We start from the raw sequence: 13,004 nt of genomic DNA on the forward strand, positions 1-13,004 counted from the left end.
TTGCCTTATGGACCACTGATCTTTTTATTTTCTAAAAGAATGGTTTCATTTGTGATGGTCCTAGTTTAGAGTGGTTAGTGATGGTAACTATTATTTATAACTCTATGTAATTCCTTTGAATTGTATATTTTCTGCACAACAATTTTAAGATACCTTTCTTTTCATGGAAGCCACATGTGATCCTTTTGATCCTTACACTAGTAAACAGAGTCATATATTTTAGAGAGGAATGTTGAGAGCTAGGTGTGTAGAAAGTATCTGGAGAATAGCTTGGTTTTTTGTGTGCGAACCAAAAATGATGAGAGAGTTTAAAGCAGTAAAGGCTTTTAGAAATCAGCTTGTCTGGCAGGTTCCAAAATATGTCCCTTGCTTGTAATGCTAGTCCAGTGAGATACTTCTCCACAGTTTCCATTGTCTGAGAATTCAGGAAATCTGCACATTATAACTCTCTTTTAGAGACTCACATATCACATTAGTCACATTTAAGTCTTCCAGAAAAGGGGCTTCTGTGGCTCTTTTTAACCCTGGTTGACTTAATTCATATGGTTATAGAACTCCTTATTGTTCCACGAAACTAGCATTTAGAGACTGATGTTTTAGGGAATGTTGAGGTACTACCTTTTCTTGAAAAACCGGGTGCCCAATGAGGTTGTCAAATGGTCAATGAGTATCTGAGACTAGAACCCTAGTCTTCTGACTTCAAGTCCAATATTTCCTACATAGAGCTGAAATGTTAACCAGAATTTCAGGATAACCGGTGTCCCAAGAATATCTTTTCAAAGTCCTCAAGTGGTGAAAGTAAGGGCTGCCTCTGTGTTTGCTTATTAAATAAGTCATTCTTATTCAAGCAGCAATGATAAATGTCAATGTCCTGGACTATATGAAATAAACCTGGGAATCTAACGGGATTAAGGATACGCTGACATTGCTTGGGAGTGTAATAGCAAAGCATCTTCTCTCAGAAAATTTAGGGCAACTTATAGCACTAATATGCTCACCCCATTGCCATTTTTCTTAAAAAAATCATTAAAAATGCATTTATAGGACTTTCTGATAATCTTGGAATTTCATGATTAAGAGGGTTCTGAGCAAACTTAAGTTGTTTCTGTTCTTGTTTTTTTATTCATCTGACATATCTCTTTACTTGCCATATTGTATAATAGATACGTCAGATAGGTATTTATATTAGCTTGCTGGAGGGTAGATGCCCACATAGGTTATTCTTCTGGGAAGTCATTTCACAATAAGATGGTTCTTTAGCTGGGGTCATGAGAATGACAACATGGGAAGACTGAGATTTTGTTAAATGAGCTGTTATCCTCTATGTTCATTCAAATGGTTCCAACTTTCCATTCCCTGTTGTCATTTCCTAAATTCTTTGATGCAAATGTACAATCACCAGTTTAACAAATTTTATAATAAAAAAACCATAATCATAGGCAGTTAAAAAAAAAAGCCTATCCACTGGTTCAAATGAGTCAATCAAGAAGGCACAAGATGGATTTTAATGACAGCATTGGGTCCAAACTTCCTGAGAGCTCATCCATGTGTCTTCCCAGCCTCACCAGGAAATCCTGCAGGAAAATTCCTTCCCAAGCCCTTTATAGACCTACTGAATGAAGGCTAGAAGGTTCGTGTGAGCATCAGAAATGGTCAGATAATAAAGCAAATACAATCCAAACAGTTTTGATCGTGTTTCACCTTAGGGCAACTCTGGCTGCTGAACACAGGGACTCATCAAGTGCTCCTTTCAAGAAAGCCCTGAGAGCCCTTTCTCGGGGATGTAGGAGACAGAGATGGAAAACCACTCAGGTTAAGCGAGTCTCCTTGATGTGGCTTTGGCAAAGCTGGATGCTAAATCCGAAGCTCTACTCGGATATAAAGGTCTGTTCTAAGGCTAGAAAGTCATAAAACCCCAGCAGGCAGGCTGTTCATCATTTCCCTGGCAAGGCCTTGGTACGGCTGCAACTGAGAAGCCAGAGTGCTTGGACCTGCGCTGGAGGGGCCGGTGAGAAACATTTTCAAGTGCAGATTCGTCTCAGCCACTCACCGAGCACAGTGAGAATGGCCGTGGTACTAATTACTTAGGTAATTACATAATTCGATTGCAGTTGTTTTGTGGCTTATGGGTTTATCCACAGAAAACAGTACCTACCATTCCTAAAATACATATACACTTTTTTCAACCCAGATACAACTTTCTCCTTGTGGCCAATAATGTTTCTAAAATATTAGGGTTTGGAGACAGGTGAATAATGAGTGACTGGCTGGTGAGAATCACGGCCATTTGGGGTTTCAAATGGACGAATGTAATAAACATTATTGAGCCTCTGCTTCATGAAATTCACATAGTAAAATCCAAACCCAGAAATGTCAAAGTCCCTTGAACTTGTCTCTGAGGCATAGTAAAAAAAGAAAAGTCAAAGTCCCATAAGAAATTTCATTATTTAAAAGGCAACTGTATCTCTCTGAGTAAAATTCGATACTCAGATAGACATTTAAATGGAGCTCAAACTTCTGTGACCCTCTGTCTTTTCAAATATAACAAAGGAATAAGAAGTTTACTATTCTTTATTGTGAGAGTTAAATGAGATAATGTGTGTCAAGATGTCAGCACAGTGCCGGGCACATAGCTTAGCTTTGAGGATTATCTATTATAAGTATTGTGTTTTTTAACCCAAATTTTCTGTATCTCTGAAAATTATTATCTGGATTTTCTATTTAATCCTTTTTTATTTTCTTTCTATAATTTCATATTCCTCTGGTGTTGAAAAACCAAGACACAACCATGAGGCCATAACATTTTTTATTTGTTCGTTTTGTAATTTTACATACTGCATGGTGGAATAAACAAAGATAGAAATACGACACTTGGATTTGAGTTTTGTATTCATATCACCATGGCTGTGTGACCTTAGACAAGTAATTGAAGACTTTGTGTGCTTATATACGAAGTAGGGATAACAGTACCACATTTGTGTACTGTGGTAGAGATTAGAGATCATGAACATTATAGTTTAGCTGTGTAATACACACTGAGTAAATGAGAATTTGTTTCAGCTAAATTCTTTCTTCCTTCTTCCTTTTCTGTCACACCTACGTACCTCCCTTGTCCCTCTCCTTCCTCAGACCTCTTATAAACCCACTAACACATACATTCAAAATGTTTTCTCCTGTCAGCAGAGAAGCAGATTATAAAATATTTTTATTTTCTTCCTGTCCTCTTTGATTGTCCTTAAACAAGGTATTTTTGTAAAATCTGAGTACACACTAAGAAGTTGGTTCGAAAGCAAAGACACTAAAATTAATACTAATCTACTTTAATGATAGAAAATTGCCCTAATTATCTTTATGCAGTATTATTTTAAAGACTCCCAGTGAGTCCTGTAAATAGTTTCAAGTTACAAATACAGAGTGATACATGATGATCAACAACTGTGCATCTTGTAAAATCTATCAAGATTAAATTTCCCTTTCTTTAATAAAAATTAATGGCATTTTATATCTGGGCTGCTGAGATAAGTAGAAAACATACCACCAGATCTAGAACAGGATTAATCAACATGTCAAGGATACAAATTACTGACATTGACGACGTACCCTGTGCTCGAAGTGGACTTAATTCTTTTTTCCTGCTCATGAGCTCTTTCTGTTTCTCTTCCTTTACTTCTCAGCCATCTCACTAGTCTGGGCTTTGAAGATTGCTGTTGGTAAGTATTGCTTAGCTGGTAGAACATCAGCTAATAGGGTTAAAAGGTAACAAGATAACTGACCCCATCCTAGAGGTTCAAGTTTCTCTCCAGCCAGTGCCCTTAAGCCATCTCTTCATATGCTCAGAAAAGTCACTTAGAAATGCAATTTTTAACCTGGCGACATCCAAATTCCATTTTTTGCTGCGTGTAAATATTGAAGGACTTTCACTAAAGCACAGATTTTTTTTTTCGTAATTTGGAACATTGTAATTTGGAACAGCAAAAGAACAATGTGCGTCTGTCTATGAGATGCTCTTGAAGGCACGTCCACGTAAGCACGGAGATTTGGAATTGCCTCAAAGACAGATGGGGGTCAGAGAGTGCCTGGGAGATCAGTAATAGAATATTTAAATCAAAGTACTTCTTGGGAGAGAGCCAAGTTAGAGAAGAAGGCAAGAGAAACCTGATCTAGGCCGTGGCACCGAGGCCAGCAGCTGCACCAGGGCTCTACTGGATGGCTGAGCAAGCCAGAGAGAACACAGCTTTAAATGCTTGCTGGATTAGTGTTGAAGGCACAGTGAAGACTGAGCTGCTTTGATTTCTGCAGAAACCAGCATGTTAAGCTTGTGTGCTGTTTGTAAGAAATGCCGGCCGGGCGCGGTGGCTCACGCCTGTAATCCCAGCACTTTGGGAGGCCGAGGCGGGCGGATCACGAGGTCAGGAGATCGAGACCATCCTGGCTAACACGGTGAAACCCCATCTCTACTAAAAATACAAAAAATTAGCCGGGCGTGGTAGTGGGCGCCTGTAGTCCCAGCTACTCGGGAGGCTGAGGCAGGAGAATGGCGTGAACCCGGGAGGTGGAGCTTGCAGTGAGCCGAGATCGCGCCACTGCACTCCAGCCTGGGCGACAAAGCAAGACTCCGTCTCAAAAAAAAAAAAAAAAAAGAAATGCCTTAATTTTGACAAAATAATCACCCCCAAACTACCCATCCATTGTAATTATTGTCATGATATGATTATAAAATAGACTCCTAATGTCTCAGGATGAATTGCCCACCACCTGGGTCTCTGAATCACGTTAGAGAGGCGTGGCAGACGAAATAATGCCCCCCTCCAAAGATGCCCACGTCCTAATCCCTGGAACCTGTAAATATGTCACCTCACCTGGCCAAAGGGACTTTGTAGATATGATTCAGTTAAGGACCTCAGATGGAGAGATTATCCCGGGTAATCCAGGCGGGCTCAATATAAACACGTGAGTCCTTAAAGCAGGAGTACGTTTCTTGGCTGTGGTCAGAAGGAGATGTGACTGCAAAAGAATGGCCAGAGAGATGCAATGTTGCTGGCTTTGAAGATAGGGAAATAATACCGGGAGCCAATCAACGTACACAACTCCTAGAAGCAGGAAAAGGCAAGGAAATGATTCTCTCCTAGAACTTCCAGAAAGAAACACATCCCTGTTGACATCTTGATTCCAGCCCAGTGAGACCCATGTCAGATTTCTAACGGACAGAACTCTAAGATAGCAGGATTAGAGCTGGGCGCGGTGGCTCACGCCTGTAATCCCAGCACTTTGGGAGGCCGAGGAGGGTGGATCACTTGAAGTCACAAGTTCAAGATGAACCTGGCCAACATGGTGAAACCCCATCTCTACTGAAAATACAAAAATTAGCCAGGTGTGGTGGTGTACACCTGTAATCCCAACTACTCGGGAGGCTGAGGCACCAAAGTTGCTTGAACCCAGGAGGTGGAGGTTGCAGTGAGACAAGATTGGTTGCCACTGTACTCCAGCACTCTGTTTAAAAAAAAAAGAAAGAAATTAACATTTGTGGAGTCTTAAGCCACTAAATGTGTGGCCCTTTGCTATGGCTGCCATAGAAAACAAATCCAGGAGGATTACAGGTTGCACAAGTAGAGCCCTCCCCATTTCCCTTCATTCCAGAAAAGCCCCTCGTGGCTCCAGGCTGAGAGCCAGGAGAGCCTTAAGATCCATCCTTAGGGCCTGCTGCCTATCTCTCCAGAGAGAAGGTAAGCAAGGAGCAATAGACCTACCTGCAGCACAACCCCTACATGGAGACACAGCACTGGACACAGCTCAGAAATCTTAAGGAAAGAAATTAGGACATTTCCTGCCCAGTAAGTGTGTCATTGGGAAATGGTCAGAAGCTTGCACAGAATGCAGTGTTAAAGGGAGAAGGGAGAGAAAGGAAGTGAGTACCAGTCATTTAGGGCCTGCATCCACTAGGTGCTTTACATTCACATCAAATGTAGCTGAGGTTCCCGAGGAAGTAGAGAAAACTAAGGCTCACAGTGAATGTGTGAACTGCCCAAGGTCACGGTGTCTCAGTAGCTGGGACAGGAGGTGAGAACTAGGCCTGCCTGACCCCAAAGCCCCTGGGCTTTCCACGACTGGCCTAGCTGTTAAATCCCATTGCTTCAACGTCATTATCATGAGGTCACTTTGGGCTCGTGCTAAAGGGGCTGAGGCCCTGCTGATATGTCTATTTTTGTCTTGGAAGTAGTTCAGAAAACCATGGTAGGAAAAAAGTGTGCAAAAGAAAGGTCATCAAAAAATAAACACATTTCATTCTAGTATGGCTTTTGTTGTTTTATGTCACACTTGGGAAGGCCTTCACCACAGCTAGATTATCTTAAAAAATAATTCTTCTATGGCTTCTTCTAATGCTTTTCTGTTTCAGTTATATCTCAGGTCCCTGGGGAATTTGTACTGGTGTACTGTGAGCAATTAACCCAACCTTATACTATACAGATTACTTGTCAGTTGCCCCAACACCATTTATTGTAAAATCTATAATTCTGCACTTATTCAAAATGCCACCATAAATCACTTCTTAAATTCCCATATGTATCTATGTTTTTTTTCTGAACTCCCTATTCTACCTCATAGGCAAATCAAAAGACAATGAACTAGATTTAAAAAAATTACAATACATGTCATAGACAAAGAGTATAATATGTAAATAACCTCTAAAAAATCCATTGAGCTGGGTGTGGTGGCCCATGCCTCTAATTCCAACACTTTGGAAGGCCAAGATGGGAGGATCACTTGAGGCAAGGAGTTCATACCAACCTGGCAACATAGCAAGATTTATCTCTACAAAAAATAAAAAATTAGCTGGGCGAGGTGGCATGTGCCTATAGCTTTAGCTACTTGGGATGCTGAGGCGGAATGATTGCTTGAGCTCACAAGTTTGAGGTTGCAGTGAGCTATGATTATATCACTGCACTCCAACCTGGGTGACAGAGCAAGATTCTGTCTCTTAAAAAAAAAATCAATCAAAATGATTAAAAGATGAGTAGAGGATTTAAACAGACAATATATAAATAGATGTTAAATAAATCAAAAGTTACTTAACCTTTTAATGTGGAAATGAAAACTAAATGTTAGTAACACACAACATTGGCAAAAATATGTGGTTGCTGAGCATATAAACTGCCATGGCCTCTAAAGAAGACTGTTTGGAAATGCCTATCAAAATTGCAGCTACATGTAGCCTTTGACATAGCCATTTTTCTTCTAGGAGTTTATATTAAAGGTAAAATTTCATATATTTAAGTAACCCATGTGTAAGATTTTTCATTGCAATCCTGTACGTAGTGGCAAATAACACACACACATGAAAAAACAAAACAAAACAAAACAAAAAAACTAAAGGATTATCAATAAATTACTGGTTAAATAAATTCTTACAATACATTTAATGAATGACTATGCAGCTCCAAAAAAAAAAAAAAAAAACAGTGAGAACACTCCTTGTGTATTGGTATGGAGTTTTCTTTAGTTATATTGTTAAATGTCTCCCCAAAGGACATTTGGGGATGTCTGGGGAACATTTTTGGTGTCACATCTGGAGAGGGAGGGAGAAACTGCTACTGGTGTCTAATGGGTGGAAGCCAGGAATGCTACTAAACATTCCAGAATATACTTGACAGCACCTTATAGCACAGAATGATCCAGCCCAAAATATCAATTGTGCTGAAGTTGAGAAACCCTGCTCCAGAGAGATGATCAGAAACTGATTATATTACTAGCCAGGCCTGGTGACACATGCCTGTAATCCCAGCTACTCGGGAGGCTGAGGCAGGAGAATTGCTTGAATATGGGAGGCAGAGGTTGCAGTGAGCTGAGATCGTGCCAATGCACTCCAACCTGGGCAAGAGTGAAAACTCTGTCTCAAAAAAAAAGAAACTGATTATATTCCATACCTATTGAGCTAAGGGTCAGGGATGGGTTGAAAGTGTTCATTGCTTTCCATTTTGTAATTGTTGAATTATGTACCTGTATGTACATGTATTATCCATTCAAAAATATATAAATAGCACTGTCTTCTTTTTTCATGGTTAAAGTCACTGTTGAATCTTTTTTTAAAAAGGTGTTTTATGGAGATGGGAAGAAAACTCTTTGATTTTGCTTGTGATTTACCTGTGATTTTTCTTCCTTCGTGGCCCCTTGTTCTTTTGTAAATAAAGCTCAAGGACATCTACATTAGTTGTTTCGAGATAGATGAAGTGTTCTTTCCTGGAAAGGAACTCCAAACAATAGAGTGACACAGGAGCACGAAGTTGCAATGTATTGTATCTCACCAAACAGGCTTTGGTCTTAGCAAACACCAGAGAAAATTGTCACCTAAATTACTAAAAGTTAACAAATGTGCAAGTCAATGTTTTCTCAGGGGCAAGGGCAAACATTCATATAAAAGGAACTGATAACATAGAGGTGCCTTTTACTCCTGACAACAATGACGTTCTCTAAGGACCTTTAAAGATTTCTCTGGAATCATTTTGTAAATCTACTGTAAATTTTCATTATTAATGGGTCCAGCTCCATTTTACCACTAGATGTTGGTGGTAAAATTGTATTTACCATTAAATCTCTTCTCTGCCTTAATTACCACTGTTCCAAAATTGCTTTGCCAAGGTAAAGCATTCAATGGGGACTTGAATGTGCCAGAAGCCAGATATATTGTTGTCAGGGTAGGACTTTGCCCAGAGTGTTATTCACGGCTTTCCCTGGCAATCATGTTTCAGAAGTCTGTGCTCTATATTTGCTCTTTCATTTCAGTATAATCTCTTTTTCCATCTCTTTCTCTTTGTTTCAGGATTTTCTTTGAAATTGCAATTATTGTCTTAGGTTTTTTTTTTTTTTTTTTGGAGACAGGGTTTTGCTCTGTCATCCAGGCTGGGGTGTGGTGGTGCGATCATGGCTCACTGAAACCTCAACCTCCTGGGCTCAAGCAATCCTCCTACATCAGCCTCCCGAGTAGCTGGGACTACAGGTGTGTGCCACCATGCCGAGCTAATTAAAAAAAAAAATTTTTTTTTTGTAGAGATGGGGTTTCACCATGTTGTTCAGGCTGGTCTCAAAATCCAGGGCTCAAGTAATCTGCCCACCTTGGCCTTCCAGAGTGCTGGGATGATAGGCATGAGCCACTGACCCTGGCCTACATTTAAAATTATATTTTAAAAACACAGAAAAAAAATACATCACATATGTGACCACCAATGTGTATGAAATGTTGGTGGCCTTACAGGTAGAAAGAGTTGGCCATTTTAAGCACAATATGGGCGACCCCAGGAAAGTTCTCTACTGTGAATAGAAAATATTCTAACAGATGTCATTTTCACCTGCCATTTCCCCATTTGCGCTTCCTTTGGTATACCAACTGCCATTTCCTGTTTGGTTTTTTGTTTGTTTGTTTGTTTGTTTGTTTGTTTTGAGACGGAGTCTCACACTGTCTCCCAGGCTGGAGTGCAGTGGTGCGATCTCGGCTCACTGCAAGCTCCACCTCCCGGGTTCACGCCATTCTCCTGCCTCAGCCTCTCGAGTAGCTGGGACTACAGGCGCCCCTCACCATGCCCGGCTAATTGTTTTTTGTATTTTTAGTAGAGACGGGGTTTCACCGTGTTAGCCAGGATGGTCTCGATCTCCTGACCTCGTGATCCGCCCACTTCGGCCTGCTAAAGTGCTGGGATTACCTGCGTGAGCCACTGTGCCCACCCCTCCCGTTTTATTTTTTAAGATATAGAACAGTGAGAAAGCAGGGGAAAGAGAGAACATACTAATGTCTTTGTGTGTGGACATCTATAAGCTGCTTCCATCACTCACAAAACGGAACCAGGAAAATATAAAGCCTTCATAACTGACAGCATAGGGAATGGAACAGAGCAAGGGACTCCCAGATGGAATTTAATGGCATCAAAATCAGATTTCACCTAAACCACAGTTATATGAAGAGTGTATTTTGGTACTTTATTTTGTCCTGCTTTTCCAAAAAATAACCAGAGGATGGGATACTGAACCAGATTGTTGGTTCTAAGCTAAATTTAGCAAAAACAAACAAAAAAAACTAAAATGCTTTTTTTTTTTTTTTTTTTTTTGCCCACGAAGACAAAATATCATACCAAAAAAACCTTAAAAAGATAAACATATGTAAAAACATTAATTCCTGGACTGGCACAGTGGCTCACATCTACAATTCCAGCACTTTGGGAAGCCGAGGCAAGAGGATGACTTGAGGTCTGGAGTTCGAGACCAGCCTGGGCAACATGGTGAAATCTCGTCTCTACTAAAAATACAAAAATTAGCTGGGCATGGCAGCACATGCCTGTAGTCCCAGCTACTTGGGAGGCTGAGGCAGGAGAATTGCTTGAACCCAGGAGGCAGAGGTTGTAGTGAGCCGAGATTGTACCACTGTACTCCAGCCTGGGCAATGAGTAAGACTCTGTCTCAAAAAAAAAGGAAAAGTTTCTGCACTCAATGAATTTATAATCTGAATGAGGAAAAAAGAAAAAAAGACACTTTCATGAAACATCTATTTCAGTCCTGTTCCTCAAGGTAACTTATCTATGAGCAGAGTCCACTCACACTGTCCCAAAGCCTCATTCAGCCATGACCATTTTGTGAAAAGAGACAGTAAAGGTTGAGGTGGTTATTTGTCCCCCTGCATTCTGCTGCTTGGAATCCTGTGTTTGAAAGAGAATGGACTAGTTGACCACCAGAGCTCATCCCAACTCTAACACATGACTCCTAGGCTCAAAGGCTTTAAGAGCAAATTAGGGTAATTGACCACGTGCTTGGCATACTCATACACACAAAAAATGTATACTGAAGAAGTAAGTTTGAGCTGGTCTTTATAAGTGGGAGAGCAATTCCTGATTATAGTTTCGATGACTTTTTATTTTATTTTATTTTTTGGGATGGAGTTTTGCTCTTGTTGCCCAGGCTGGAGTGCAATGGCACAATCCTGGCTCACCGCAACCTCCGTCTCTTGGGTTCAAGCGTTTCTCATGCCTCAGCCTCCTGAGTAGCTGGGATTACAGGCATGCGCCTCCACGCCCAGCTAATTTTGTATTTTTAGTAGAGACGGGATTTCTCCATGTTGGTCAGGCTGGTCTCGAACTCCCGACCTCAGGCGATCCATCCACCTCGGCCTCCCAAAGTGCTGGGATTACAGGAGTGAGCCACCGCACCTGGCCTTGGTGAGCTTTTCATACTCCATTGCTAAGTCCTTTTTATTTTGCTTTATATATCTTTTGTGGAAGATAGAAATAAGTTGATGATGCCCTCAAGAAAAAAAGAAAAAATGTATCTTTTTATTCCCAGTACAGAGTAGACAAACAATAAGGATTGGTTTCAGAAAACTTGAGAAATAAAAGGATGGAGGAAGAAAGAATATTTAATCTCTATCAAAACATATATGCTTTCAGATTTTAAAAAATGTTACGTGAATACCGTATATGTTGATATCTAACTTGACCAGGAGTCCAAAAATAATTTTTGAAACTTGGTATTACTGATTGGTTTATCAGTGGGAATATGGGAATTTTATTTTTGGAAAACGGTGGTTATAAAGGCTAAGTCCTGTTACCAGGATAGAGATGAAGCATGAAAAAATAAAGGTGGCAAAAAGAAAGGAAATAAGGGAAAAAGAAAAAAACTAGAGAAGTTAGGAGAAAGTTGTGATAGTAGAATCAATTCAAACAGTGACATTAGCAAGGAGCTACCTATATCATCATGGGCAGGGTGAGACAAAACTTCCAATTATAATTTTATATCCAGTCTAAGAGCATTTGTTGTGAGGACACATGGTCCCATATACATCACTGCCCTTTGTTTTTTCCTTAAACTGATATGTGAATTGAACACTTAGAAAACTTGAGGAGTGTTTCTTCACCTTCCAAAAATATTTGCTTTTTGAAAGAATCTATTGTAAAATTCTTTCACATAGTTATAAACTTTTAGCCTAATATGTATGTATGTGTGTGTGTAATGAATCAGTTCCTGAAATTTGGTTTCCATTAAGAGTATTGTCTCTTTATTTATTACACCCTGAAAACCCACAAGAACACTAGTCTTTAGAAATAACTGAAGTCTGTCAAGAAATAAATTCATCAAGAAACATAAACATGCTGTCACTTGTAAAGACAATATGTACTTTGAGAGCCTTTGTTTTCCCATTAGTGATGTTTAGTAGCACCAAGACATGCGTGCAGATTTTCATCCAAAGCCTCTTTTGACCAATGGCATAACTTTTGAAGTAGGAGCAGAGTGAAATTCGTTGCCATGAAAACGGGTGTTTATTTTGGTGAGGTGGATGTTTCTGAATGAGATGTAATTCTTTGATCAGAACATGATTTTCAAATAGAATTATCTGTTCTTATTAACTGATCTAGACAACAAATCCAGAAACTCTTAGATGTCAGTTGTTAACTCTTGACTTTCAGACATGAGAAGAATTAGCAGATAAAATGTTTTAAAAAAAAAAACAAAAAATAAGGATGTATTTTCTGTTTAAAATTTGTGTCCATCCTTTAAAGAAAAAGCAAGTACATTTATCAAGAAAAGTTGTTGATTTTGCCTTTTACATATGAATGACTTAATTAGGTCTATCTCTCCAACTGATGATAAAGATTGATGGATGATAATATTTCAAAACGGCAATTTTTGCTTCTGCGAAGCATCTCTCTATTCCAAGAATATATAGCCCTTCACAGAGCATAAATGGGTCAAGTACAGCCTAAATTAATTGGGAGAAATTGGTGTCTTTTAGGAAAGTGAAAAACAACTTTTTGGCTGACGTAAAAGGAGTTTAGCAGACATGATTGGCAGGAATTATGAAATTTTGCTCTTACTGTGGAAATGAGTAAAAGTAACATCAATGACAAAACCTGCTGCTTCGTACGATGTTGCCTTCACTATCTCAGCATCTCTGAAATGCCTTTGATTGACGCTATGTAGGATTCGGCCTGTTGAAAGCTGGGGGATTAGGCAGTGGGTCTATGTAGGAG

At 39.7% G+C, this 13,004-nt stretch overlaps 1 protein-coding gene across 2 annotated transcripts in view; it reads left to right on the forward strand.

Annotated features, from left to right (window-relative positions):
- GREM2 (gremlin 2, DAN family BMP antagonist) overlaps positions 1-13,004 on the forward strand; it is a 124,866-nt gene that overhangs the window by 83,549 nt on the left and 28,313 nt on the right. The window lies entirely within an intron of this gene.

This window comes from Gorilla gorilla, chromosome 1 (assembly GCF_029281585.2).
Source record: "Gorilla gorilla gorilla isolate KB3781 chromosome 1, NHGRI_mGorGor1-v2.1_pri, whole genome shotgun sequence".
In the NCBI taxonomy this organism is placed as follows: domain Eukaryota; kingdom Metazoa; phylum Chordata; class Mammalia; order Primates; family Hominidae; genus Gorilla; species Gorilla gorilla.